At 45.4% G+C, this 26227-nt stretch overlaps 1 long non-coding RNA gene across 2 annotated transcripts in view; it reads right to left on the reverse strand.

Annotated features, from left to right (window-relative positions):
• Window positions 1–26227, reverse strand: part of LOC121273172 — a 71963-nt gene that overhangs the window by 26346 nt on the left and 19390 nt on the right. The window contains exons 2-3 of one of the 2 annotated variants that reach the window (XR_005941954.1): window positions 15804–15866; window positions 12529–15343 (exon numbers count right to left, since the gene is read on the reverse strand). This is a non-coding gene — a long non-coding RNA (uncharacterized LOC121273172). Of the gene's footprint in view, window positions 1–12528; window positions 15344–15803; window positions 15867–26227 lie in introns of those variants that run through there. The other variant, XR_005941953.1, reaches the window with a different exon arrangement.

The following is a 26227-nucleotide window of genomic DNA, read 5'->3' on the forward strand; positions in this document are numbered from 1 at the left end:
CTGGAACTGAATGAGAGATATATACAATGTTGCAGTCCTGCAACAGAGTGTACCATGGAAGACAGGATGGTGCCAGAAAGGAGTCCTGGACCAAGGGAGCTGCCTGACTACGGCATTTTAATTGGCTCTTGACCAGGTGACCAGGTTTTGTGTGACGGCAGAGCAGAATAGCTCCTAGCCTGAAAGGAACAAGACCTAAAACCTCTATCTCCTGTGTGCATAAGATTCCAGTAGTTCCACATAATAGCTATCTGTCTTTTTTTCTTCTCATATCTCTATAACCTGCTCTCTCTCTGAAAGCCCCTGTTGAGAGGCAAAAGGGGAAAATCACTGTTAGAGTCATTGAAAGGCAAGTGCTCAACCATTGAACTACAGACTGAAAGAGCTGGAAGACTACCTTGTATCATCAACAACTGAAAGGAATTTGGAAGACATCTATCAAAATCAAATCATCGAATCCTGTACTCCAGAATTGGTGCTATTGAACTGTTTATCCCATCCTTAAAATCTATGTTTCTGTGTGTCTTGTATGTGTGTGTATAGAGATTTAAGAAGGGATAGAGTTTAAGTTATAGTGTTAGAAATTAGCAGTTCATATTTCTTTCTTTTGCCACTGGTTAATGACAGTTTGTTCAATAAACAGTTATTTACTTATTCATTTTACAAAAACCTGGTGCTCATATTCTGTTAACCTAAATCAAACAATTAGGCAGAATTGGGGCAATCTGGTGGTTTGATCAAACTTTTTTCACATTTGTCACAGCTCGGAGAATAGGGGCTTGATATTACAGTGCACTATCCCCAGTGAGTTGTGACACAAGTAATGGTACCGGGTCTAGATTGACATGATATAGTGCTTCAGCACAAATACCTATGGCTTCCTTAAGTGGAACATTGGTGAATAGGCTAGCAATGTCAAATGAGTACATGGACACAGCATTGCTATCGATATGCAAGTCCTGTATGGTCTTCACAAATGTGAAAGAGTCTTCACCGTGCATGTGAAAAACTTGCTCAAAACTGGTTCTAACAATTCACCCAACCATTTGGTCAATTAATGTTGTATAGATACAATAGATACAATAGAACGTAAAGGGGCATCACTTTTGTGTGTCTTGGGCAGCCCATACATATGCGAATGCAGGGAGCCGTGTGGACGAACCCTGTCATATATATCACAAGGCAGCTGATCACTCTTACACAAGTCTAGAAAGTGTCTTTTTTTAAGCTTTCGAGCAAGGTTGTCCAATCTTGTTCAGTGGCGGGTCCAATGGATACAAATTTGCTGTGATTCTGTATTCATTGAACTTTTTCAGATTGGAGGATAGTAGCCCAGGGTTGTCCAACATCATGAGAGGAATGGCAGGCCACAATCCGGCCTGCCATGCCTCTCTATCCAGCCCGCAGAGTGCCAGTATTCAAAACACCTGTAAGTGAAGTGAAAGATTCTGCAAGGGACTGCTGCTTCAATCACAGGCTGTTTCTCTCCAGCATTTGCCACTGAGTAAGCCTATCAGCTGCAAATGCAGGAGAAAAACAGTCTGTGATTGGAGGAAAGGGGACCAGTGTGAAAGTGTGTGGCTTCATTCAGCCTGATGCAGTGAGCCTGGTGTTCAGGCAAGTTACTGCTTTGACATTGGTTTTTTTCTGCTCAGCAAGATGTTATTTTTCATACTTCAACATTTTTTTGGAAATCCATGATTAATGTTGTGCCAAACCTCATCTTTCTGAAATTTACTCATGGGCCCCTTGAGTGAGAAAAAAATTTAAATGTGGCCCCTCATGTGGAAAGGTAGAGCAAGTCGATGGTACACAGTGATGTTCCTTCAGGGTCAGTGCTAGGACCGCTACCTTTTTGTTATATGTAAATGATCTGGATATTAGAATAGAGAGTAAAATTTCAAAACTTGTCAATGATTCCAAACTTATAGGAGTGGCAAACAGTGAGAATAATAGTCATCAACTGCAACAGGACATAAATAGCCTGGCAGAATGGGCAGACTTGTGACAGATGGAATTTCATGCAGAGAAGTGTGAGGTGATGCATTGTTTGGCAGAAGGGATAGGGAGAAGCAACAGTCAGATGTAAAGAGCTTTTTTTATTCTTTCATGAGATGTGGCCATCCCTAATTACCCTTGAGAAGGTGTTGGTGAGCTGCCTTCTTGAACCACTGCAGTCTATATGGTGTAGGTACACCCAGAGTGCTGTTAGGGAGAGAGTCCCAGCAAGTGAAGGAATGGCAATATGTTTCCAAGCCAGGTGGTCATAGTGCTCCCATGTGTCTGCTGCCCTTGTCATTCTAGATGGTAGCAGTCACAGGTTTGAAAGGTACTGTCGAAGGAGCCTTGCTAAGTTCCTGCAGTGCATCTTGTGGATGGTACACACTGCTGCTACTGTGCGTCAGTGGCGGAGGGAGTGAATGTTTGTGGATGGGCTGCCAATCAAGCAGCTGCTTTGTCCTGGATGGTGTCAAGCTTCTTGAGTGTTGTGGGAGCTGCACTCATCCAGGCAAGTGGGTAGTATTCCATCACACTCCTGATTTGTGCCTTGTAGATGGTGGACAGGCTTTGGGGAGTCAGGAGGTGAGTTACTCACTGCAGGATTCCCAGCCTCTGACCTGCTCTTGTAACCACAGTATTTATATGGCTAGTCCAGTTCAGTTTCTGGTCAATGGTAACCCCCAGGATGTTGATAGTGGGGGATTCAGCGATGGTAATGCCATTGAATGTCATGGGGCGATGGTTAGATTCTCTCTTGTTGGAGATGGTCATTGCCTGACACTTGTGTGGCGTGAAGGTTACTTGCCACTTGTCAGCCCAAACCTGGATATTGTCCAGGTCTTGCTGCATTTGGATATGGACTGCTTCAGTACCTGAAGAGTCGCAAATGGTGCTGAACATTGTGCAATCATCAGCGAACATGACCACATCTGACCTTTAGATGGAAGGAGGATCATTGATAAAGCAGCTGAAATGGTTGGGCCTAAGACACAAGTGTGCAGGGACAAACAGACAAAGGGTGCATGTGCATAGACAAAAACAAAAAATGATGGAAAAACACAGCAGGTCTGACAGCATCTTCGGAGAGAAAGGCAGAGTTAACATTTCGAGTCCATATGACTCTTCTTCAGGGCTCTGAAGAGTCATACAGACTCGAACCGTTGACTGTCAGTGTTTATGCTCCACTCTAGCCTCCATCCATCTTTACTCATCTAAATCTATCATTGTCACCCTCTGTTTCCTTCTCCCTCATATGTTTGTCTAGTTTCCCCTTAAATACCATCCACTTCAGCCACTCCCTGTGGTAGTGAGTTCCACATTCTCACCACTCTCTGGGTAAAGAAGTTTCCTCTGAATTCCCTATTGGGTTTCTTGGTGACTATCTTATATTGATGACCTCTAGTTCTCCTCTTCCCCACAAGAGGAAACATTCTCTCTGTATCCACTCGATTAAAACCTTTCAGAATTTTAAAGACCTCTATTAGGCCACCCCTCAGCCTTCTGTTTTCAAGAGAGAAGATCCAGCCTGTCAATCCTTTCCTGATCTGTAAAGCCACACATTTCTGGAATCATCCTTGTAAATCTTCTCTGCATTCTCTCCAGTGCCTCTATATCCCTTGATAATATGGTGACCAGAACTGTATGCAGTACTCCAGGTGTGATCTAACCAAGATTTGACATAGGTTTAACATAACTTTCCTACTTTTCAATTCTATTTCTCTCAAAATAAAACCTAGGGATGAATTTTATATTGGGCGAGAGTCCAACCCAGAAATGTGTGGATCACCAACTCCCACCCCCGCCTTTGCAAGCTATCGGATAACAAGCATAGCGGCCAATTAACAGTTGCCCAGTGGAAAGCCAGCCAACAACATGCCATGTCCAGCTAGAAGGGTGGACAGTGCATTGAAACAGGTATCGGAAGGCAGGACATCCAGGAACAGGGGAGGCAGGCCATGAACTGGAAGTCAGTCAGGGTCACTCATTTAAAGGCATCCCTGGCACGGGAGTGTGGCAGCTGCACCAGAAAGCACTCTTTGGAGGCGCAAGGTTTTTGTGTGGGCGAATGTAAATTCCAGTGAACTACTGCAGTAGGTAAGAGCTTGTTTTTGAATGTAGATGGCTATCTGAAGCCTTCAGGACCTTTGCCACGTAGAAAGAACATTTGAATGCACTTGACCAACTCCCCTTATGGATTACAAGTGTTCAGGGAGATAGTCAAAATCAGCCCTTTAACTCTCTTTGTCTCTCTATAGCTGGCCAAGAGAATGAAGCCAGGAGCTGGGGAGGGCCCTAGACCAAGGATGGCCCCAAGTTTCAATGATGACTCCCTTCGAATCCCCCAGGTTGTAAGTGATAGGTGGGAGGTCCTCATGTCCATGATGGGAAGAGGAGACCTTCCAGCCAGACGAAAGCAGCTGGACAGAGGTCAGCAGCCTTGGGGTCGTCCAGTAAACCTGGCTGCAGTGCTGGAAAAGGCTCAATGACCTTTTGAGATCAGCAAGCGTGAGTGTGTGACCACTCTGGAAACGGATGAATATTGAAGGGTGTGATGTGGCTCAGTTATAGGGTTGTCTTGTGTGCCACCCAAGTGTGTAAAACAGCATGATGCAAACTCCCGTTGCCTTGCAGGGTGTTATAAAGGCAGTGGGGGGGAGGGAGGAGAGGGGAAACCGCTACGCCTGCGAGTTGGCACAGAGCATTGACAAATGTGTGCTGTGCTGGCGACAAAGTACATATTGACCATACATTTGAAGGCATTATTGTAGCACAGCATCATCATTACAATTTCCCTCTTTAATTGCAGGAAAGGAAGCGCATAATACCCGGGAGAGGACAGGAGTGGAGATGGTGTACCAAACTTCACCATCCTGATACTGATTGAGGTGGTGGTCCTGGAGCTGGCTGCAAACGATTGGGGCCATTCCATAGATTGAAGCGGAGTTAGAGGGAGGCTCCAGGTGAGATTCCAAGGTGCATATCTATAATTCCTGCAAACAGTGCTAAAGGAGCTGGGGAGAGCAGTGTGATTGAAACTGGGGAAGCTACCAGGAAGGTGGTATTGATGATTTGTGACTTTGGATGCTTGCAGAACTCAGAGAGGAAGGTGTGTTTCTATGTTGAATGGTCTAGGGTTCAAACTCTGGTTAACATCTCACAGTGGTTCCAGTGTCTGCAATGAGGAAGCTTGTCTCAGTAAACTCACCTCAAATGATGAAGATGCTCCTAAATCTCCTTCTATTTGTTTCCACCACAAGTGCGACATCGGCTGTTGGTACCGCTAGCCCTGAGGGTCTGACTTTAACCTCTGAGGAGGAAGACTTAGAGGGTGCAGTGTCACATCCTAGCTCTGCACCCAACACCAATACAGAGACACACACCTTGGTGGGTTACACGACTCAGCTATAATGGATAGATACACTGGTGAAGGCACATCACAGTCCCAAATGCTGCTGTTGGAGACTGAGATGGAGCAAGCCTCTGGCACCCAGAGTCCTAGGGGCAACCAAGATGCTGAGTCCCAGTCTGATGATAAGCCTCTGGAGTTATCCATTAGGTGGCAAATGCTGGACATCCAGTGTGAAGTGTGCGGAGATACCAGAGGGGTTACGCATTCTAGCGTGGACACTGGGGGAGTCCATCCAGTGCTGTAATCACCCGCTCTACAGAACACACGGCTCCCTCCATTAACAGACTGCCATGAAGGACCAAACCCAGCAGCTCACTGATAGGATAGTGGATATGCATTCTGAGCTCACTCCATCACCTTGTCTCTGAGCTCTGGGGCCCAGAGCCAGGCTGATAGAGGAACGAGGAGCCACATCCGGCTCCTGGCCTCTCTCAGGAAAGCAAAGGCGGCCAAATGGACCTCATGGCAGAGGGTGAGCAGCATCTGATGCCAGGGGGCACCTCCCAGGGCAGGTCTGATGGGGCAGCCTCTCCTCCACCCCTCTGTCATTGGCTCGGAGCGCTGCAGCAATAGATGGACATCCTGCCAAGGTGCAGGAGACACCCAGCGTGTCCAGACCCTCACGGCCTCAGGCAACCAGAGGACGGCCGCCAAAGTCATCCCAGGCAAGGAGGCATAAGGGTCAGCAGCCCGTCTCCACGGGCAGCTGGCAGTGAGGGGGGAGTACCGCGGTGTAGCAACCAGAAATGATTCAAGAAAACCCCACTGTAGTGACACATGGGTGTATTTCTCCTTGTGAGATGTGAACATTGTTTTGATTTATCATGACCATAACTGAGTTGTCTGTACACGTGATTCTCCGGGTGTATTCATCCATTATCTCTGTATGATGTGATAGGTTTGATATGGATTGTTTCACTGCTGTATGGGAGTTTGTGGTCATGTGGGTCTCTCTGCTCCACATTATTTGGTGACTCATATTGCTCTTACATGGCCCTGCTATTCATGACCGGGAGCTAATAGGAAAAGGTGACAAGAACCAGGAAGTTGTTACTGAGCTGGAGACACTCTGCTACTGGAATCTTCCGAGCACCAGCACATCTCGTCTTGTAGGTAAATCCACAGCTGCCTGTGGATCAGCCTGCACAGCTGCCTGGTGTAGCTCATCCTCCTCTGCATCGGATTCATCAGCAGAGGGCTGTCCCCAGGAATTCCTCCCCTCTCTGCGGGACCAGGTAGTGCAACGCCAAGCAAAAAATGACCGTGAGTCCTCGCAGGTCGGACAGTCAAGGGGGGAGGGGGTCAGGCGGGAATGAGGGGGTTGGACAGTCAGGGAGGGTCAGAGAGTGTGTGTGTGGGGGGCTCTGAGGATCAGTGGGGGCTGTCGGAGAGTCGGGGGAGGGGGGGTTCGGACAGTTGCGGGGAGGGGAGTAAGACAGATGGGGGTGGGGGTCCGACAGACAAGGGGTGGGGAGATCAGACAGTAGGGGGAGGGAGGTCAGACAGTCGGGTGGGGTGAGGGAGGTCAGACAGTCGGGGGTGAGGAGGTCAGACAGTCAGTGGGGGAGGGAGGGAGGTCAGACAGTCAGTGGGGGGGGAGGAGGGAGGTAGGTCAGACAGTCAGAGGGGGAGGAGAGGAAGGTCAGACAGTCGTGGGGAGGGAGGGAGGTCAGACAGTCAGTGGGGGGAGGAGAGGAAGGTCAGACAGTCGGAGGGGGAGGAGAGGGAGGTCAGACAGTCGGAGGGGGAGGAGAGGGAGGTCAGACAGTCGGAGGGGGAGGAGAGGGAGGTCAGACAGTCGGTGGGGGAGGAGAGGGAGGTCAGACAGTCGGAGGGGGAGGAGAGGGAGGTCAGACAGTCGGAGGGGGAGGAGAGGGAGGTCAGACAGTCGGAGGGGGAGGAGAGGGAGGTCAGACAGTCGGTGGGGGAGGAGAGGAAGGTCGGACAGTCGGGGGTGGGAAGGGAGGTTGGACAGTTGTTGGGGGGGAGGAGAGTGGTCGGACAGTTGTTGGCGGGGAGGAGAGGGTGGTCAGACAGTCGGGGGGGAGGAGAGGGAGGTCAGACAGTTGTTGGGGGGGAGAGGGAGGTCGGACACTCGGTGGGGGAGGAGGGGGAGGTCAGACAGTCAGAGGGGGAGGAGAGGGAGGTCGGACACTCGGTGGGGGAGGAGGGGGAGGTCAGACAGTCGGTGGGGGGAGGAGAGGGAGGTCAGACAGTCGGGGGTGGGAGGAGAGGGAGGTCAGACAGTTGTTGGGGGGGAGAGGAAGGTCAGACAGTCGGTGGGGGAGGAGGGGGAGGTCAGACAGTCGGTGGGGGAGGAGAGGGAGGTCAGACAGTCGGGGGAGGAGCGGGAGGTCAGACAGTCGGAGGGGGAGGAGAGGGAGGTCAGACAGTCGGTGGGGGAGGAGGGGGAGGTCGGACAGTCGGTGGGGGAGGAGAGGGAGGTCAGACAGTCGGTGGGGGAGGAGAGGGAGGTCAGACAGTCGGTGGGGGAAGGAGAGGGAGGTCAGACAGTCGGAGGGGGAGGAGAGGGAGGTCAGACAGTCGGGGGGGGAGGAGAGGGAGGTCAGACAGTCGGGGGAGGAGGGAGGTCAGACAGTCGGGGGAGGAGGGAGGTCAGACAGTCGGGGGAGGAGGGAGGTCAGACAGTCGGGGGGGGAGGAGAGGGAGGTCAGACAGTCGGTGGGGGAGGAGAGGGAGGTCAGACAGTCGGAGGGGGAGGAGAGGGAGGTCAGACAGTCGGGGGGGGAGGAGAGGGAGGTCAGACAGTCGGGGGGGGGAGGAGAGGGAGGTCAGACAGTCGGGGGGGGAGGAGAGGGAGGTCAGACAGTCGGGGGGGGAGGAGGGGGAGGTCAGACAGTCGGGGGGGGGAGAGGGAGGTCAGACAGTCGGTGGGGGAGGAGAGGGAGGTCAGACAGTCGTAGGGGGAGGAAGGTCAGACAGTTGTGGGGGGCTGGAGTGGGAGGTCAGACAGTTGGGGGAGAAGGAGGTCAGACAGTCGGGGGCGGGGAGAGGGAAGTCAGACAGTCGGGGGCGGGGGGGGAGGGAGGTCAGACAGTCGTGGGGGTAGGAGGGAGGTTGGTCAGACAGTCGGGGGGAGGAGAGGGTGGTCAGACAGTCCGGTGTGGGGGGGAGGGAGGTCAGACAGTCGTGGGGGTAGGAGGGAGGTTGGTCAGACAGTCGCGGGGGTAGGAGGGAGGTTGGTCAGACAGTCGCGGCGGGGGAGAGAGGGAGTTCAGACAGTCGGGGGCGGGGAGAGGGAGGTCAGACAGTCGGGGGCGGGGAGAGGGAGGTCAGACAGTCGGGGGCGGGGAGAGGGAGGTCAGACAGTCGGGGGCGGGGAGAGGGAGGTCAGACAGTCGGGGGCGGGGAGAGGGAGGTCAGACAGTCGGGGGCGGGGGGGGAGGGAGGTCAGACAGTCGTGGGGGTAGGAGGGAGGTTGGTCAGACAGTCGGGGGTAGGAGAGGGTGGTCAGACAGTCCGGTGTGGGGGGGAGGGAGGTCAGACAGTCGTGGGGGTAGGAGGGAGGTTGGTCAGACAGTCGCGGGGGTAGGAGGGAGGTTGGTCAGACAGTCGCGGCGGGGGAGAGAGGGAGTTCAGACAGTCGGGCGGGGCGGGAGGTCAGACAGTCATGGGGGGGCGGGTCAGGATGTCGGGGAGGGGCATCTGATAGTAGGGGAAGGAGTTGCGCAGTTGATTGGGGGGATAGCCGTCAGGTCAGATTGGGGGGGTCCCTTGGTGGATGTTGTCGGGGGGGTGGGGGGGTGGGGGAATCCTGTGGAGGAGGTAGTCAGGGGAGGGGATGTCCTGTGGAGGGGCTAGTTAACAGTGGGGGGTGGGGGGGGGGGGTGGTGGGAGAGTGCCGTGGAGGGTGTAATCGGCAGGGCGGGGGGGAGGACTCCGATGGAGGGGATAGTCGGGGGAGGGTGGGGTGTAGTCAGGGGTTGTGGGGAGGCTACTGAAGTTTGGGGTTGTGGTTGGGGGTGTGGGGGCGGTCAGTATGGATCTTGTACAATAGTTACACAGAAGCTAGAAATGGACTTACTTCTTCTAACTTTTTCTGGGTAGCTATTGATGTAACCGAATTGGCATCATCTGAAGTTTGTGATTTAAATTGCATTTTCGGGTGATTCCTAATTCCCGGCAATTGCCCATCAGAAGTTTACACTTCCCGGGCAATTGCCAGGCAAACCTTACTTAGGACCTTCCGGGGGAGGTTCTCCAGTGCATCTTTGTAGTACCCCCCAGTTACACTGCCTTGGAGCTCACAAATTCCAACCCAATATTGGCTAAAGAGCTGGTGTGGGAAAGAGGGATTCCTTTCCATGGGACACTGGCACCAGTTCTGGGACAGGAAGGAGCTATACCAATGGGATGGGTTCCATCTGAACAGGGATGGGACCCGTGTCCTAGCAGAAAGGGTAAACAGGGAGGTGTCAAAGGCTTTAAAGTAGGAAAGGGGGGGCAGGGAGAGATCTACAAGAAACATAAGCAGCTTAAATGTAAACAATACAGGCAGGAGAACATAGGAAAGAATAAAGTAAGGGAAGACATTGATGGCAAGGGAATAAATAGAGAAGAGTTGATTTTGAGGGACAGAGAATAGAACTTGAGAAAATAAAATGGACAACAATATTGGTAAACAATGATGTAGAACAACAATGGGAAACATTTCAAACAGTGTTCAACAGAGTGCAGGGAAAATATATTCCACTGAAAGGAAAGAACAAGCTAAACACTGGTGGGATTCCATGGATGAATAAAGACATATGTTAATTCTGCTGATCTTTCTGCTCCTATGCCAATTCAGGGCAGTAATTCAGGGATTGTTACCCTTGAGGTCCTGCTTTTTAATTTAGAGCCAAACTCTTGATACTCTTTCAACAGGACCTTCTCCCTGTTCCTATCTATGTCGTTTGTTCCAACGTGAACCATGACAACTGAATTTACCCCCTCCTTTTTCATGTTCCTCTACAGCCACCTTGAGATATCCTTCACCCTGGCACCATGTAGGCAACACAACCTTCGGGATTCTCATTCTTGGCTGCAGAGGACACTATCTATCCTGATTTTAGAGTCTCCTATTACTATCACATTTCTACTCTCTCTCTCCCCTCGCCTCCACCCTACTTACTGCACCGCACCCACCTACAGCTTTCTGAGCCACAATGCCTTGGTCTGCATTGTGATTGTTCTCCCTATGGTCTTTCTCCTTGTCCCCACAGGTAGTGAATACATCCTACCTAGTGGACAGGACTAGTGTCTGTGGGACCTCCTTAATCTCTCCTAGATTCCCGCTACCGGCTCCCTATCAGCCACACCCTCCCTTTCCTGAACCTGTATTCTCCCCTGGGCTGTGACTGTATTCTGGATACATCTGCCCAGAAACTCCTCCCCCCTCCCTTATGTGTTAGTGTAGTATAAAGGTCTGGCACATTTGGGTTAATGTGGGACTGAGTACAGTACCACCCACACAGTGATGTAAAAAAGCACATGACCCACACCCAGGGTCAGTCTAGTGTTGGACAGAGCTGTGTGTACCAGCAAGCATGGAGACAGTTCCTAACTTGTACCCTTTACTGTGTATATGTAAATAGTTCCAAAAGTCAATAAAGACTCACAGTTAACCTACGTATGACTACAAAGACTTCTTCAGATCTACCGAATGTATCCAACAGCCTACAACAGTCAGAATCTCTCCAACTCACACTCCAGCTCAATGACTCTGAGCGGAGAGATTTGAGATGGAGATATTTCCCGCAGAAGGGTCTTGCCATTCACAAACATCCTGCAGTCTAGACACACAACCTGCTCTGCCTTGTCTTAGACTAGTCTTATCTATTTAATTAATTAATTAACGTATTTGTTCAACAATTATTGGGAGTTATCAAGTAGTTTAACTAGTTAAGCTATAAATTTAATATGCTACATATACTTTCCTGGTCCTAGTTTAAACTAATGTTCTAGTTTAGAGAAAAAAAAAACTTAAAACTCACCAACCAATCACCTTACCTGCTTACCAAATTAACGTAGGTTCCAAGAAGGAGTATTACTCTGTTTGTTGAGTCTAAAAGAGCCTTTTGCATGTCCGGTATAAAGCCTCCTGAAATAAGTGCTGACACATGGGAGTGCATTATTGCTTGAAATTTTTCATCAGCCCAGTGGATCTGCCATAGCTTCAAAGCCCCTAGTTCAATGTTAAATGTACCTCCAGTGGGCAGTTCTTCATTTCAGCTCCTCAATAATATTACATGATATTTTGTCAGATTTAATTTAAGCTTTCAAATTAAACAGCTTGGATCCTTTCCAACAGCATTTAGCTTTTATGCCCATACTCTTGTATCAAATGAATACAGACTATGCATGTTCAAATGAATTAAAAACAAGTTAATATATAAAAATAATTTCAGTCTTTAACCAGTAAAGTTTCTTTGAATGCACATTAGCACTTTTTATATAACAAGCTAAGTGAACAAAACTGATCAATTACGAATTTACGAGATCAAATCATTTATAGGGAGAGTGAGCTGAACATTTATAATAAAGGAAATAGGTATACAAACCTTCTGAAATGCTGGACATTATGCAAGAAATTTCACATGAGCTCAACTCAAAAATCATTGTCATCCCATTATGGAACTTGGAACGTACACTATTGTTAGAGGTAACGTTAATGAACTGTGCTAATTACCCATCACTTGTATCTGCAAATTAACAATTAGAAGAAATATTTTCATCTATAATAAGCAAAGTGCAAGTCCTTTATAAAACTCCAACAGTAATTGTAATGTCACAAGGTAACATATTAATGATTTATGCTAATTACTAAAAATTTCATATCGATATTAGTTTAGTTACAAAACAGACTTTCTCCTATAATTCTAAAATGTCAAGTCTCATCTTCATGAAACTTATGGGTATAATTGTTATTCACTAGGGAGGATGTATTATGCTAATTGAACCAAATTTACAAATGAGGTTAATTACAAATCAACTTTTCCTGTAACACAAAATCTAGAAGTCCTAGCCTGAAATGTTGAGAATAAAGGTAAGGTCATAATGGGCTAACATTAGTGAATCCAACACAGTAGAATGGAACAAAATGAAAACAACTGCTCTGTCATTTATGAATCATAGTTTATTGAATTAAAAGCTGTAATAGAGCAGTATGCCAGCCAATTGTGTGACTTCAATGCCCTAGAAGTGCCAGCCCCTATGCCATTTCTCCGTGTTATTTTGTTTCTTAATGCAGCAAGAAAATAGCAACACCAGCCACACTATCAGAAAGGGATTCTTGGTGAGGGTGGATGGGGGTGAATTTTATCCCCTTCACATCCAGGGTCAGGGTGGTGGTTAAAATCAGAGAATTTGCAAAACCCAGCCCAAACATGCCTGTTTCCATTTTAACTAGATCTAAGTAACCCACTCTGTAGAGGTGGGTTTGTAATTATATTTAAATGAAGCTTAATTCCTGATATTTTGGCAATGATTTAAATTTAACATTGTTTCCCAGGGCTCGGGAAATCTGGCAGCTAAAAGAAGGCGAGAGCAGTTGCATCCAGCAGTTAAGTGTTGTTTAGAGCATTGCTTTTGGGCCAGGAAGAGCAAGAGGGCTCTCCCCTGCCCGTTTACCCCACCCCTCGACCCCACAAACAAATCTTTTACCATGATTGACCAAGCACACAACCCTCTCACCCCAAAACCTGCAATCTTCCCTGGTGGCTGGGAACTGGACTGTCAATCTGACCACTGCCAAGCAAGAAACAGAATTTTAAAAAGGGAAATGAGGTTCTGTCATTAAATTCAGCCAGCAGATCATTTCCATTCCTGGAATTTTCAGGATTTTACCCACCGCCAACCCCTCACCCAGAAATAACTGGGCCTTTGTCTTTCCTCCTCATTTAACTGTCCAATTATCTCTTTTATGATTGCTTACAAACATTAACTGTTGATCCAATAAATAGCTGTAAAACCCCAAGAATGAACAAACTTAACAGAAATATCATAAATGGTTACAATTTACATTATAACTGAGGTCACGCAGTTGCTTTTCAAAAATAGTTTGTATGCCATAATTGTGTGCTGTTGGCACAAATATCTATTTAATAGTTTCTCATTTTGGCAATTCATAAATTAAACTAAATATTAGAACATGGAACTGGGGAGGTTATCCCTGGATAGTCAGTAAGTGCACAACAATCCTACCAGGACTTTGTCAACACTCCCACATTAAATGCTTGAAGTTGCGAAGTCAACCAAGAGGTAGATTTGGTCCCAGCTAAATCAGGGCAAAGTGCTCAGATTCAGGATCCATAGTGTCTGACAAGTGTTCCTGTTTCAAACTGATAAGCTGGATCAAACGATACCTCATGCCATACCAACATAAAGAAATGACAAACAAGCTCCAGTTCAATTGCAAAAATATCACAAATTAAATGTTATCTTAAAAAACTTTCCTTTTGCCTTTTACAGAAAGTTTTAGCAAAATTTATAAAGCTTTTTTTTTGAAGTTGCAAGCACTTTGCTGCACAGGCATACTTTTCAAATACTGACAGCTCCCAGGATTAAATTGGCGACATTTATACTTTAAATAAAGGACACTTGCAGTTTTCTGTATTACACAAACTCTCTTCTACCACTTCTCATGCTCCAAATCTAGATGTCCAGCACATCCAATTCTTCATGGGAGCCAGAATGAGAGTGGGGGGGTAACATAATTGTGGGTGTTAGAACATCAATAGCTGATAGTGTCTTGTCAGAGAGTTCTTTGTAATAAATTGCAGAGCTTGTCAAAGGCACTCAAATCACCTTCGAATTGAGACCAAGACTTTGAGCAAAGTCATGGATAGGGCAGTAAATATGAGACTGGATCACACACAGTCCAAGGGCTGTGTGATAAAATGGTTTCAAAGCCTTTACTTTTTGAGACAGTCCCTAGCTGCAACAGAGACCAGGTCCAGGTCTGGTCGGTGGGGTTTCTGAATTAGATTTTCTGGCTGTGACATCAAACTTCTGAGAAATGAACCTGTGCCGTCAGTTACTAAAGAAACGGAAGTTAATTGGGAAAAATAAAGAGGCTGGGAAGTCAGGTTTCAGCCTGTGGTCAGAACAAGCAGGCCTCTCAAAAGTTTAGATTCCTTTCAGTGGAAAGAGAGCAGACACCGAGGCTCTTGGTGAAGCTGTGTTTGTGGGAGCCAGCAGAAAGGACTGAAACCTAAAATCTGTGTGAGCCATCCAGGCACATTAAAGAGCTGGGTGTTTGGTTTTATTCAGAGCTAACCATACCATATACTGGGATGTTACTGAGTGGGCAAATTAAGGGGACTTTGGAAAACTACACTACTAGGACTGTCGTGACCCAAGTGAAAGAGGTTCTATTGAAGTGTGCCCTGTTGGTGATAGTCGTATCTGTGGATCTTGGATGGAGTAAAGCAGTTATTGAAGGCGACTTGGGGATCAAAGCCTGCGTGATAAAGAGTGGTTGAACTCTACTGCAGGAAGATAAGTTATGGGAGGCATTGGGACTGCATGTGGTGCCATATATGTGCCATAGGCCCTGCCTGAAAAATCTGAGATTTGTCTTTGTTATATCAACTATTTATACAGTAATCTATAGTTTCTGTTGAATACAATTTGACTGTCAGTACATGTTAAATTTTTGTTGATTTTGGTTTGATTGTTACAGTTAAAAGTTTTAAAATAGTGAAATCTTCTCCATCAGTTTCTTCCATTGGGGTCGTTTGGAAAGTTCCGTTCTTTCACATTATTGTTCTCCGGGGGATTGTAATGACTGCAACAGAGGCTCACAGAGGCTACAGTTGGCTCATAGTCTATATAACGAGTACCTCGGCTGCAGATATTCCTCTCTTTTTAAAGATGTTCTGGAAAGAGGCCGATTCTCCTTCCTTCCCTTCCCTTCCCTGGGGAGATTAGCTGTGGAGGGTACATGACATAACCAGTATCCAAAACTGATCTGTTCCTTCCTCGACTGCATAATTGAGATTGGGAACTCATAGGAGAATCCCAGGGTAAAAACTGCACACCACTCAGTGTCACAACACATGCCACAACCACATTAGAGCATCAACATGCTAAGCTGTTGTGCTTCTTCCTAATTATGCTTATTAAATAAATACAATATCAAAAAGGTACAAAATAAAAAGGTTTTTATGTTACCAGGGAAAGCAAGCATGTTCCAAAAGTTCTGCTGGACGTTTCGGAGCAAAATATTTGAAGTCATTCTTTTGTTTCAGAAAGCCAATACATTAGCACCAATTTAGAAAAATTGTAACAATCAAAAGTAGATACTTGATTCTTTATTTAACATTTACTTGTTCCCTATTTGAATAGGACTAAATTATAATAAAGGAAAAAAAGAGTAAAACTGTCATACCTGGTTAGTGATAGACAAAGCGTCATGTTGCTCTGTCAGATCGCCAGTTTCCATTGTACATCACTGAAAGAAAAAGGTTGATCTGCCTTATTGCATAATGGGGAACAGAACACAAATAATGAATTTAGTTTGAAGAATATTAGTAAATGTAAATGTATAATGTAAAGTCACTTTGGTTACCTCTAAATGTATGCTTTTAAAATGAATGGTTGCATGTTTTGTGTACCATTGTACTGAATGCTTTGGAAATATTCTCATGAATACAAATTATCGATAAATAGTTGTTCAGTTGTCTTAGCAGGCTGCAAAAGAGCAGCTTATGTGAACAAGGCCTTCTGATACAAAAACTAAACCAAAGTGTGTTAAGGCATAAAATACCTACAGTGGCTGAATTTAATTAGTGCAATATTTATGAAGTCGATTTTCCTGAACATTTCCCCCAAATTCCATTGGAATATAGAAGATTAAGAGGCGACTTAATTGAAACCTTTAAGATCCTGAGGGGTCTGGACAGGTAGATGTGGAGAGGATGTTTCCTCTTGTGGAAAATCTAGAACTAGGGGTCACTGTTGAAAAAGAAGGGGTCGCTCATTTAAGACCAAGATGAGGAGAATTTTTTTCTCTCAGAGGGTTGTGAGTCTTTGGAACTCTCTTCCTCAAAAGGCGGTGGAAGCAGAGTCTTTTAATATTTTTAAGGTGGAGGTAGATATATTCTTGATTAACAAGGAGGTGACAGGTTATCAGGGGTAAGCAGGAATGTGGGGTTGATGTTACATTCAGATCAGCCATGATCTTATTGAATGGCAGAGCCGGCACAAGGGGCCAAGTGGCCTACTCCTGTTCCTAATCCATATGTTTGTACATTCCATGCACAAAGGTCAGGAAAATGGAGATGGAGACCCAGTACAATGGGTTTCCATCCTTTACATTGCCTCAGGATATTTAGGGCTCCCCAGCAGAGGCTGTGCCTGCAATAGGCAAAGACAAAGCACACCAAAGTAGCTGGAGAATGGGACCTGAATAACCATAAACTTCTTTTGACCCATCAGGTCCCAACCCCTAAATGTTCCCCTCATTAATCTCCTCCCCCAATCTCCTTTGTTACTTTTTTGTTTACAAGATGCCACCATCACGACTTTCTCCAACATCATCCAGTTCCTGTCTTTATGCATTTCTCTTAAATGCTTTAAGCATAAATTTTCTGCTTCTTAAAATTAATGGGTGGAAAAGAATCACAGGCTGGAGGTGTACCAATACCCTGATAATGCATTCCCAGTGTATGTTAGCACTTTTGCCCACCATGCATCTTCGATTAATTTTCCTGTAATTCGTAGTTTTGATTCTGTTTTTTTATAAATACTGGAACTACATTTGACATCCTCCAGTCCTTCTCCAGTACCTATGAAGTTCTTAAAAATATCGACCAAAGCAATGCTAATTTCCCTCTTTAATTCCTTGGGAGTTCCATGTTTTGAATGTTGTAGATATCTAATAAGAACATAAGAAGTAGAAACAGGAGTAGATCATTCGGCCCCTCGAGCCTGCTCCACTATTCAATAAGATCATGGCTGATCTGTTTGTGTTTCGATTTCCACATCCCCATCTAACCCCAATAACCTTTGATTCCCTTACCTAACAAGAATCGATCTACCTCTGCCTTAAAAATATTCAATGACCCCGCCTCCACTGCCTTCTGAGGCAGAGAGTTCCAAAGTCGCACAACCCTCTGAGAGAAAAAGTTTCTCCTCATCTCTGTCCTAATTTTAAAACAGAGACCCCTAGTTCTGGACTCACCCACAAGAGGAAACATCCGTTCGATGTCCACCTTGTCAAGGCTGTTCAGGATCTTAATACATTTAATCCTTTCAGTTTTTGCATCACCTTTTTTACGAACTTCCATATATGCTACAGATTGCTTCATCTCATTTACTAGGGCTAGGAATTTATGAAGAACCAATGTGAAGAACCCGTTCATTATATCTGCCATACCCTAATACCCAACGTATCCTTTCATTGATCCACCTGCTCTTCCAACTACTTTCTATTCAAGTAATTTTAAAATCTTTTTGGGGTCCTCCTGCTGCCCTGAGCATGTGAACATTGATACGGGCAAAGGAATTAGAAGGAGTAGGCCATTCAGCCCCTCCATTCTTAAATGGGCGACCCCTTACACCGTGACCCCTAGTTCTAGATTTTCCGACAAGAATCACAGAATCTGAGGAAACATCCTGTCCACATCCACCCTGTCAAGGCCCCTCAGGATCTTAAAGGTTGCAATTAAATTGCGTCTTCCTCTTCTAAACTCCAGTAGATACAATCCTAGTCTGTCCAACCTTTCCTCTTAAGACAGCCCACCCATTCCAGGTATTAGCCTGGTAAACCTTCTCTGAACTGCTTCCAGTGCATTTACATCCTTCCTTAAATAAGGAGACCAGTACTGTATACACTATTTCAGATCTGGTCTCATCATTGCCCTGTATAACTGAAGCATAACCTCCCTACTTTTGTATTCAATTCTCGTTGCAATAACTGATAACATTCTATTCACTTTCCTAATGACCTGCTGTACCTGCAGACTAACCTTTTGTGATTCATGCACGAGGACACTCAGATCCCTCTGAATCTCAGAGCTCTGCAATCTCTCACCATTTAGATAATACACTTCCCTTTTATTCTTCCTACCAAAATAGACAATTTCACATTTTCCCAGATTATACTCGATTTGCCAGATCTTTGCCCACTCACTTAACCTATCTATGACTCTTTGTAGCCTCATCACATCCTCTTCACAAGTTACTTTCCTACCTATCTTTGTGTTGTCAGCAAATTTAGCCACCATACCGTCCACCCCTTCATCTAAGTCATTTATATAAATTGTAAAAAGTTCAGGTCCCAACACTGATCCCTGTGGCACACCACTCATTACATCCTGCCAACCAGAAAAAGACCCATTTATGCCTACTCTCTGCTTCCTGTTAGCCAGCCAATCTTCTACCCATGCCAATATGTTACCCCCTACACCATGAGCTTTTGTTTTCTGCAATAACCTTTGATGAGGCACTTCCTGGAAATCTAAGTACAGTATATCCACCGGTTCCCCTTTATCCACAGCTCATGTTACTTCCTCAAAGAACTCCAATTAATTTGTTAAACATGATTTCCCTCTCACAAAACCATGCTAACTCTGCCTGATTATCCTGAATTTATCTAAGTACCCTGCTATAAAGTCTCTCAGTTGGAAAGAAAATTTGTATTTCTATAGCACCTTTTACGACCTCAGAACATTCTAAAGCATTTTACAGCCAATGAAGAGCTTTTGAAGTGTAGCTACTGTTATGATGTAGGAAACATAGCAACCAACTTACACACAGCAAGATCCCACTAACAGCAATGTGATCTGTTTTAGGGTTGTTGGTGGAGGGTTAAACATTGGCCAAAACACCATGCTCTTCTCCAAAATAGTGCTGTGGGATCCTTCACATCCACCTGCGAGGGCAAATAGGACTCCAGTTTAACATCGCATCAAAAGACAGCAGCTCCAACAGTGCTCCTTCAGTACTGCACTGAAGTACCAACTTAGGTTTTGTCTTCAAGGCCAGAATCTTCGGCTCGGCGAATGGGGGCAGGGCCCATTCGCTGATGCGTAAAATTACACACGGTGATGTTGGGTGTGTGTCCCGACATCACCGCGCGTCATTTAGATTTTCAGTTCAATTAAGGCCAGCGCTTCCGGGTGCGCATCACGCTGGGCGGGCCTTAATTGCAGCATGCAGCCAATTGGCTGTGCGCCTGCCCGGATCCACTGCCTTGAACCGCTGCAGTCCTTGTGCTGATGTTATGCCCATGAAAGCACTGGGTAGGGAACTGCAGGATTTTGAACCAGCAACAATGAAGGAACTGTGACATATGTTGAAGGCAGGATGGTGTGTAACTTGGAGGGGGAACTTGGAGATGATGGTATTCCCATGGAGTTGCTGCTCTTGTCCTTCTAGGTGGTAGAAGTCAAGGGAAATGGCAGGTGCTGTCAAAGTAAGCTTGATGAGTCGCAGAAGTACATCTACTGGATTGTACATACTGCAGTGCAGAGAGAAGGGATATAGAGTCTAGTGTTCCAGGTGCTGATCAAGTGCACTGCTCTGTACTAAATGCTGCTGAGCATTAGGTTAGTTGGACTCACCAGGCAGGTGGTGGTGCCACTGAAGCCAGTGAAGGGCATTCCTGCTTTTTCTTTTGGGAGATGGTCATTGACTGGCATTTACATGATGCAAATGTTTTGTGCCACTTGCCTTCCCAAGTTTGGATGCTGTTCAGATCTTGCTGTCGGCTGCCATTGTCTTCTTCATTATTAGCGGAGTTATGAATGGAGCTCCAACCATTAGCAAACAACCTGACTCCTGACATTATGTCACAGGAAATGCCATTGATAAAGCAGCTGGACTGAGAAAGTTTTGCAATGATGCCATGGGCCAGCAATGGTTAATTTTCGACAAACACACCGTCTTTCTATATATCAGAAATTACTTCAGCCACTGAAAGGGTTTTGCCTTGATGTCACTATTGTGACTCCTTCTGTCACTTTCCTGATGATGACTGGGACTCTGCTCGCAGTTGATCCACCGATATTGTATTTTTTTCTGGCTTGGACATACCTAGGTGTTTCTCCACATTGTCAAGTAGATGCCATTTAACTGCACTGAACAAGCTAAGCTGGGAGAGATAGTTCTGGTGCACATCTTCAGCGCTACAGCTAAAATGATGCCAGTCTTTGCCAATGTCACAATACATGTATCCTGCAAAAACTAAAAGGGGCAATCCTTGCTGGGAAAATCTGAGACACAGAGAACGTACAAACCCTGGTACTGACACATATTTCCAAATCGCACTGCTGCTAGCTTCAGAAAAGGTTAACAAACTAGGAAAAACTTTACGTAACTCCAATATCAGAAAAAAACTTGATCATATTGTGATTTAGGCACCAAGCAGAGAAAAGGTGAGTAACACCTAATTGGAGTGCTATGATTCAGAGTGGGACTTCAATTTAAATCTGGCAATTATAGTTACTGGCACTTGTTTTTCCAGTTGTGTGAACATTTCCAATTACTTTATATTGTTTAAAGTATTATTCTTCGGAGCCGTGCCTTCACAGCCAGGGTCATACGGACTCGAAATGTTAACTCTGTTTCTCTCTCCACAGATGCTGTCAGACCTGCTGAGTTTTTCCAGCATTTTCTGTTTTTATTTCAGATTTCCAGCTTCTGCAGTATTTTGCTTCTATTTTATACTTAAATTCTTGAAGGCAAGTTCTTTAGTACCATCATTTGTCTAAATATTAAGGGTTGCATAAATTTAACATTGCATCCATAAGATGGCACCTCCAACAGTGCTCTCTTCTGCATTGGGAGTATAGGCCTGGATTATGTGCTCATGTTTTTGGCGTGGGACTTCAACTTCTGACCTTCAGAGACGAGAATGCCACTACTAAGCCGCATTATTAACAACAATAGATGTTGTTAAATTAAGTAGTGTTAGTTAATGCATCTGCGTCCAATTTTTCAACATGATAACTCTGACAAGTAGGAGTTAATTACACTTCATTCAATGTTGGACTGTGGTCCTGTTGCAACTAAATGAGTGAATAATTTACAATAAAGGTGCTATCTAAGTGCAAGTTGTAATGTAGAAAGATATCCCAAGGCTCCAGATGGAGGTGTAATCAGATAAAAAGGATTCCCAGCTAAAGAATCGAATATGAGAACAAGTGACCAAACGTTTGGTCAAAGATGGAAGATTTTAAGGACAATCTTTAGGGAGGTGAAGAGATGGAGGGAATTCTAAATTCTGTGTCTATAAAGTTGCAGCTGCCAATTGTGGGCGAAAGCAGGGAGATGCACAAAAAGCTAGAGTCAGAGGAATGGAGAGTTTGAAGTGGAGATTGGAAGGAGTTACACAGATAGCGAGGGGTAAGTCCATGAAGAGATTTCAACACAAGGATGAGAATTTTAAATTGGATGCACTGGGGGAAACTGTAAGTCAAAAGCTGTCAGCAAGCACAGGGGTGATGAGTAAACATGATGTGCGGGATACATGCAACAAGCAGTTTACAGAAGCTGAAGGATGGAAGATCAGCCAAAAGAGCATTGGAATGGCGAGGTGACAAAAGCATCAATGAGGGGTGGAGTCGTGCAATGTTACCATGGTGCAAGAGGACAGTCTTTGTGATGGAGAGTATAAAGCTCGGAAGCTAATTTTGGCACACAAAGATTACAAACATACACATGATTAGATAGGATTATACACAAGGACATACGCCACAGAACCAGGCCATTCCAATCGACCCAACCAGTCCATGCTGGTGTTTAGCTCCAGTTGAGTCACCTCCCATCTTTCCTTATCTAAATCTATCATTGTAACCCTCTATTCCCTTCTCCCTCAACTGTTTGTCCTGTTTCCCCTTAAATACATCTACACCATTCACTTCAGCCACTCCCTGTGGTAGTGAGTTCCACATTCTCCCCACTCTCTGGGTGACGAAGCTTCCTCTGAATTCCCTATTGGATTTCCTATATCTTATATTGATGACCTCTCATGATGCTTTTCCGCACAAGAGGAAACATTCTCTGTAACCACTCTGTCATAACATTTCAGAATTTTAAAGACCTCTATTAGGCCACTCCCAGTATGCTTTTTTCATGAGGAAAGAGGCCCAGCCTATTCATCCTCTCCTGATAGGTATAATATGGATGTTCTGGTATTATACTTGTAAATCTTCTCTGCACCCTCTCCAGTGCCTGTATATGCTTTTTATAATATGGTGACCAGAACTGCACAGTGCTCGAAGTATGGCCTAACCAAGGTTCGATACAGTTGTGACATAGCTTCCCTACTTTTCAATTCTACCCCTCCAGAAATAAAACCTAGTGCTTAATTTGTTTTTTATGACCTTGCTAACCTGTGGCACAATTTTTAGTGATTGGTGTATTTGTACTCCGAGATCCCTTTGTTCCTCTACCCCACCCAGACTCGTACCTTCCAAGTGACTCTCCATTTTTCCTCCAAAAATATACTACCTCACATTTATCTGTGTTGAACTTTATTTGCTCATTCTGAAAGTTTATTAATGTCCTGCTGTAATTTGTTGCAGCCCTGTTTCAGTTCTGAAGAGGAGTCATATTGGACTCAAAATGTTAACTCTGTTTCTCTCTCCGCAGATGTCGCCAGACCTGCTGAGTTTTTCCAGCATTTTCTATTTTTACACTATTGTCTACTCTCTGTTACCGCCTCAAAAATTTCAACTGGGCTGGTCAAGCAACATTTTCCCTTTTGAAATCCATGCTGACTATTCATTATTATATTTCTCATTTCCAGATGTTGTTCTATTCTCTCCTTCAGTAAGGATTCCATTACTTTTCCTACTACAGGTGTTAAGCTGACTGGCCTATAATTCCCAGGACATGTTCTGCCCCCCCGTTCTTAAATATAGGAAATACATTAGCTACCTGCCAATCCTCTGGCACTACACATTTTTCTAATGAATTATTAAATATATTTGGTACTGGCTACTGGTTCAACTGAGTTTTCAGCTTCAGTCTGATATTCAGAAGAGATTCTGTTACTTTTGGATTTTATGGTGTCCTCCTACTTTGCAACTGAGTCCATATGCTGTCTCAATCATTATTCCAATGAAGAGACCTCCATTAGTGTGTTTTCCAGTACTCTACCCACAAAGAGTTTCTGGACTTGACTTGCTGTGCCTGTTTTCAAACTGGGACAAGAGCTCATTGGTTTATTATTCACACTGATTCCACCTTTCCTAATTCATTATTATTCCAGCATGGGACGTCGGACTTTAACTCTTGACTCCTTACTATTATCACCACCTATTTCCCAGTATGCATTTACTGTCATATTTTTATGTAATTTCTACATAACTGGACCTGGGTATTTTGTTGGGGTTGTTGCTCGTAATGGGCGAGCACTGAGTGCCTTGAAAAGCCCTTCAGAGGATGGCAAAAAAAGCAGAGAGGGAAGCTGCAGTCTTGTCTAAAAGGGAGTCAAGCCTGGGATGACAGCAAGAGAGCAGGAAGCGGAGGAGTACTGAAGGATTGGGGTAGGGATTTGGGAGGGCAGAGTACCTGAGAGAGGAATAGTGAAAGGAGGAAAGTGAAGATAGAAGAGAGGGGTCTGGGGTGGTGGGGAGGCTAAAGAGAAAAAAAGAAAAAAATAGAGAACAAGTGGAAATAGATTGATGGGCTCAGGTGCAGTGTGCATATGAATGGATGCAGGGAGAGCACAAGTTACCCAGGAATTTCTCCCAAAATTCTCACCAAGATTTCTTCACTATTTCCCTCCCTCAGCCTCTGCACCAAACAACTTCTCATTCTCGGTGATTTCAATCTCTATCTCACCTCTTCATGTTCCCTCTCCTCTGAGTTCACTGCCCTCTTATCTTCCCTAAATCTCTCCCTCCATGTAAACTCCTCAACCCATATTCATGGCTACTCCCTTGACCTTACTATCTCATGTGGTCTCGCTGCTCTCATTGTATCAATCACAGGTAAGGCCATCTCTGATCACTTCCTTGTATCACTCACCACCTACACTGCCCTCCACACCCAAACCCTACCTCCGTCTGTATCAGTCCCTGGGAACAGCTTTCCCCCAATTCACTTACAAGTGCACTTTCAAAGCCACAACTGCCTAGCCAGCCGTCCAGTCACCATAATATTTCTGCAGCTACTGATTTACTCAACCATGCACTCACTCCACCTTTGATGTCCTAGTCCCCAACAAAACCATCACTCTCTCTCACCCTGGCCGTTCCCCTTGGTACCTCCCTCATCTCCACCCACTTAAGTCCAAGGGATGGGGACTTGAAAGGATACGGTGGACAAGCGGTTTAGCCATTCACCGCCACATCTGGCTGGACCAATTAAAACACTATCGGATCCAACTCTCGCCTGCTAAAAGCTGCTCGCTATTCCAGGATCATTCTGAAATGCAAAGATAACTCCTAACTTCTTTTCTGGATTGTAGACCACCTTCTTAAATCATCCATTACCCTACCATCTCTGCTTCGATTGATATTTTGTCAGCATCCACTTCCTTAGTAAACACTGCTATAAAGTGCTCATTAAGGATTCTAGCCTCGCCCTGCTGCTCGAAGCAAATATCACCCTCTTTATCCCTCATCAACCTTACGCTACCTCTTACTACCCGCTTACTATTTACACTCCAGGAGAAGATTTTTGGATTCCCTTTTCTGTTTAACTACCATTTTATTCTCACACTCTCTCTTTGCCAATCTCATTTTATTCTTCACTTCCTCTCTCATCTTATTGTATCTGGCCTGGTTTCCACTTGAAGAATTCACCGGACATGCGTCATACACCCTCTTTTTCATTCCATCCTATTCTCATCATCCAAGGAGTCCTGGTTTTGGTTTCCTTACCTTTCCCCCTTGTTGGAATGTACCCAGCCTGTACCTGAAACATCCCCTCCTTGAAGATCACTATTGTTCTGTTAGTTTTTCTTGTCAGTCTTTGGTTCTATTTGACCCCAGTTAGATCACCGCTCATCCCTTTGAAATTAACTCTCTTCCAATTTAGACCTTCTACTTCAGATTGTCCCTTGCTCTTCAGCACTGCTCATCTGAACTTGAAGAAACAAGTTGTGATGGGAATTGAATACAAAAGTAGAGAGGTTATGCTTCAGTTATACAGGACACTAGTGAGACCACATCTGGAGTATTGTGTACAGTATTGGTCTCCTTATTTAAGGAAGGATGTTGGAAGCAGTTCAGAGAAGGTTTACTAGACTAACACCTGGAATGGGAGGGTTGCCTGGTGAGGAAAGGTTGGACAGGCTAAGCTTGTACCCACTGGAATTTAGACTAGGTGGTGACTTGATTGAAACATATAAGATCTTGAGAGATCTGACAGGGTGGATATAGAGAGGGTGTTTCCCCCTGTGGAATAATCTAGAGCTAGGGATCACTGTTTAAAAATAAGGGGTCGCTCATGAAGACAGAGATTAGGCGAAATTTTTTATCTCATAGGGTTGAGTGTCTTTGGAACTCTCTTGCTCAAAAGTTCCAGGGAGTGCAGACAAAGCCAAGCTTCTGGCACCACAAGCAGCCTGTCTGTACAGGAGGGGAGGAAGAGAGAAAGAGCAATAGTAATAAGGTATTCTATAGTCAGGGGAACAGATAGGTGCTACTGTGGCCATCAACGTGACTCCAGGATGGTGTGTTGCCTCCCTGGTGCCAGGGTCCGGGATGTCACTGAACAGCTGCAGGGCATCCTGAAGAGGAAGGGTGATAAGGCAGAGGTCATGGTAAATGTTGGTACCAATGACATAGGTAGAAAGACGAATGAGGTTTTGCATCAAGAATTCAGGGAGTTAGGCAGTAGACTAAAAAGCAAGAC

Source organism: Carcharodon carcharias, chromosome X (genome assembly GCF_017639515.1).
Source record: "Carcharodon carcharias isolate sCarCar2 chromosome X, sCarCar2.pri, whole genome shotgun sequence".
Taxonomy (NCBI): domain Eukaryota; kingdom Metazoa; phylum Chordata; class Chondrichthyes; order Lamniformes; family Lamnidae; genus Carcharodon; species Carcharodon carcharias.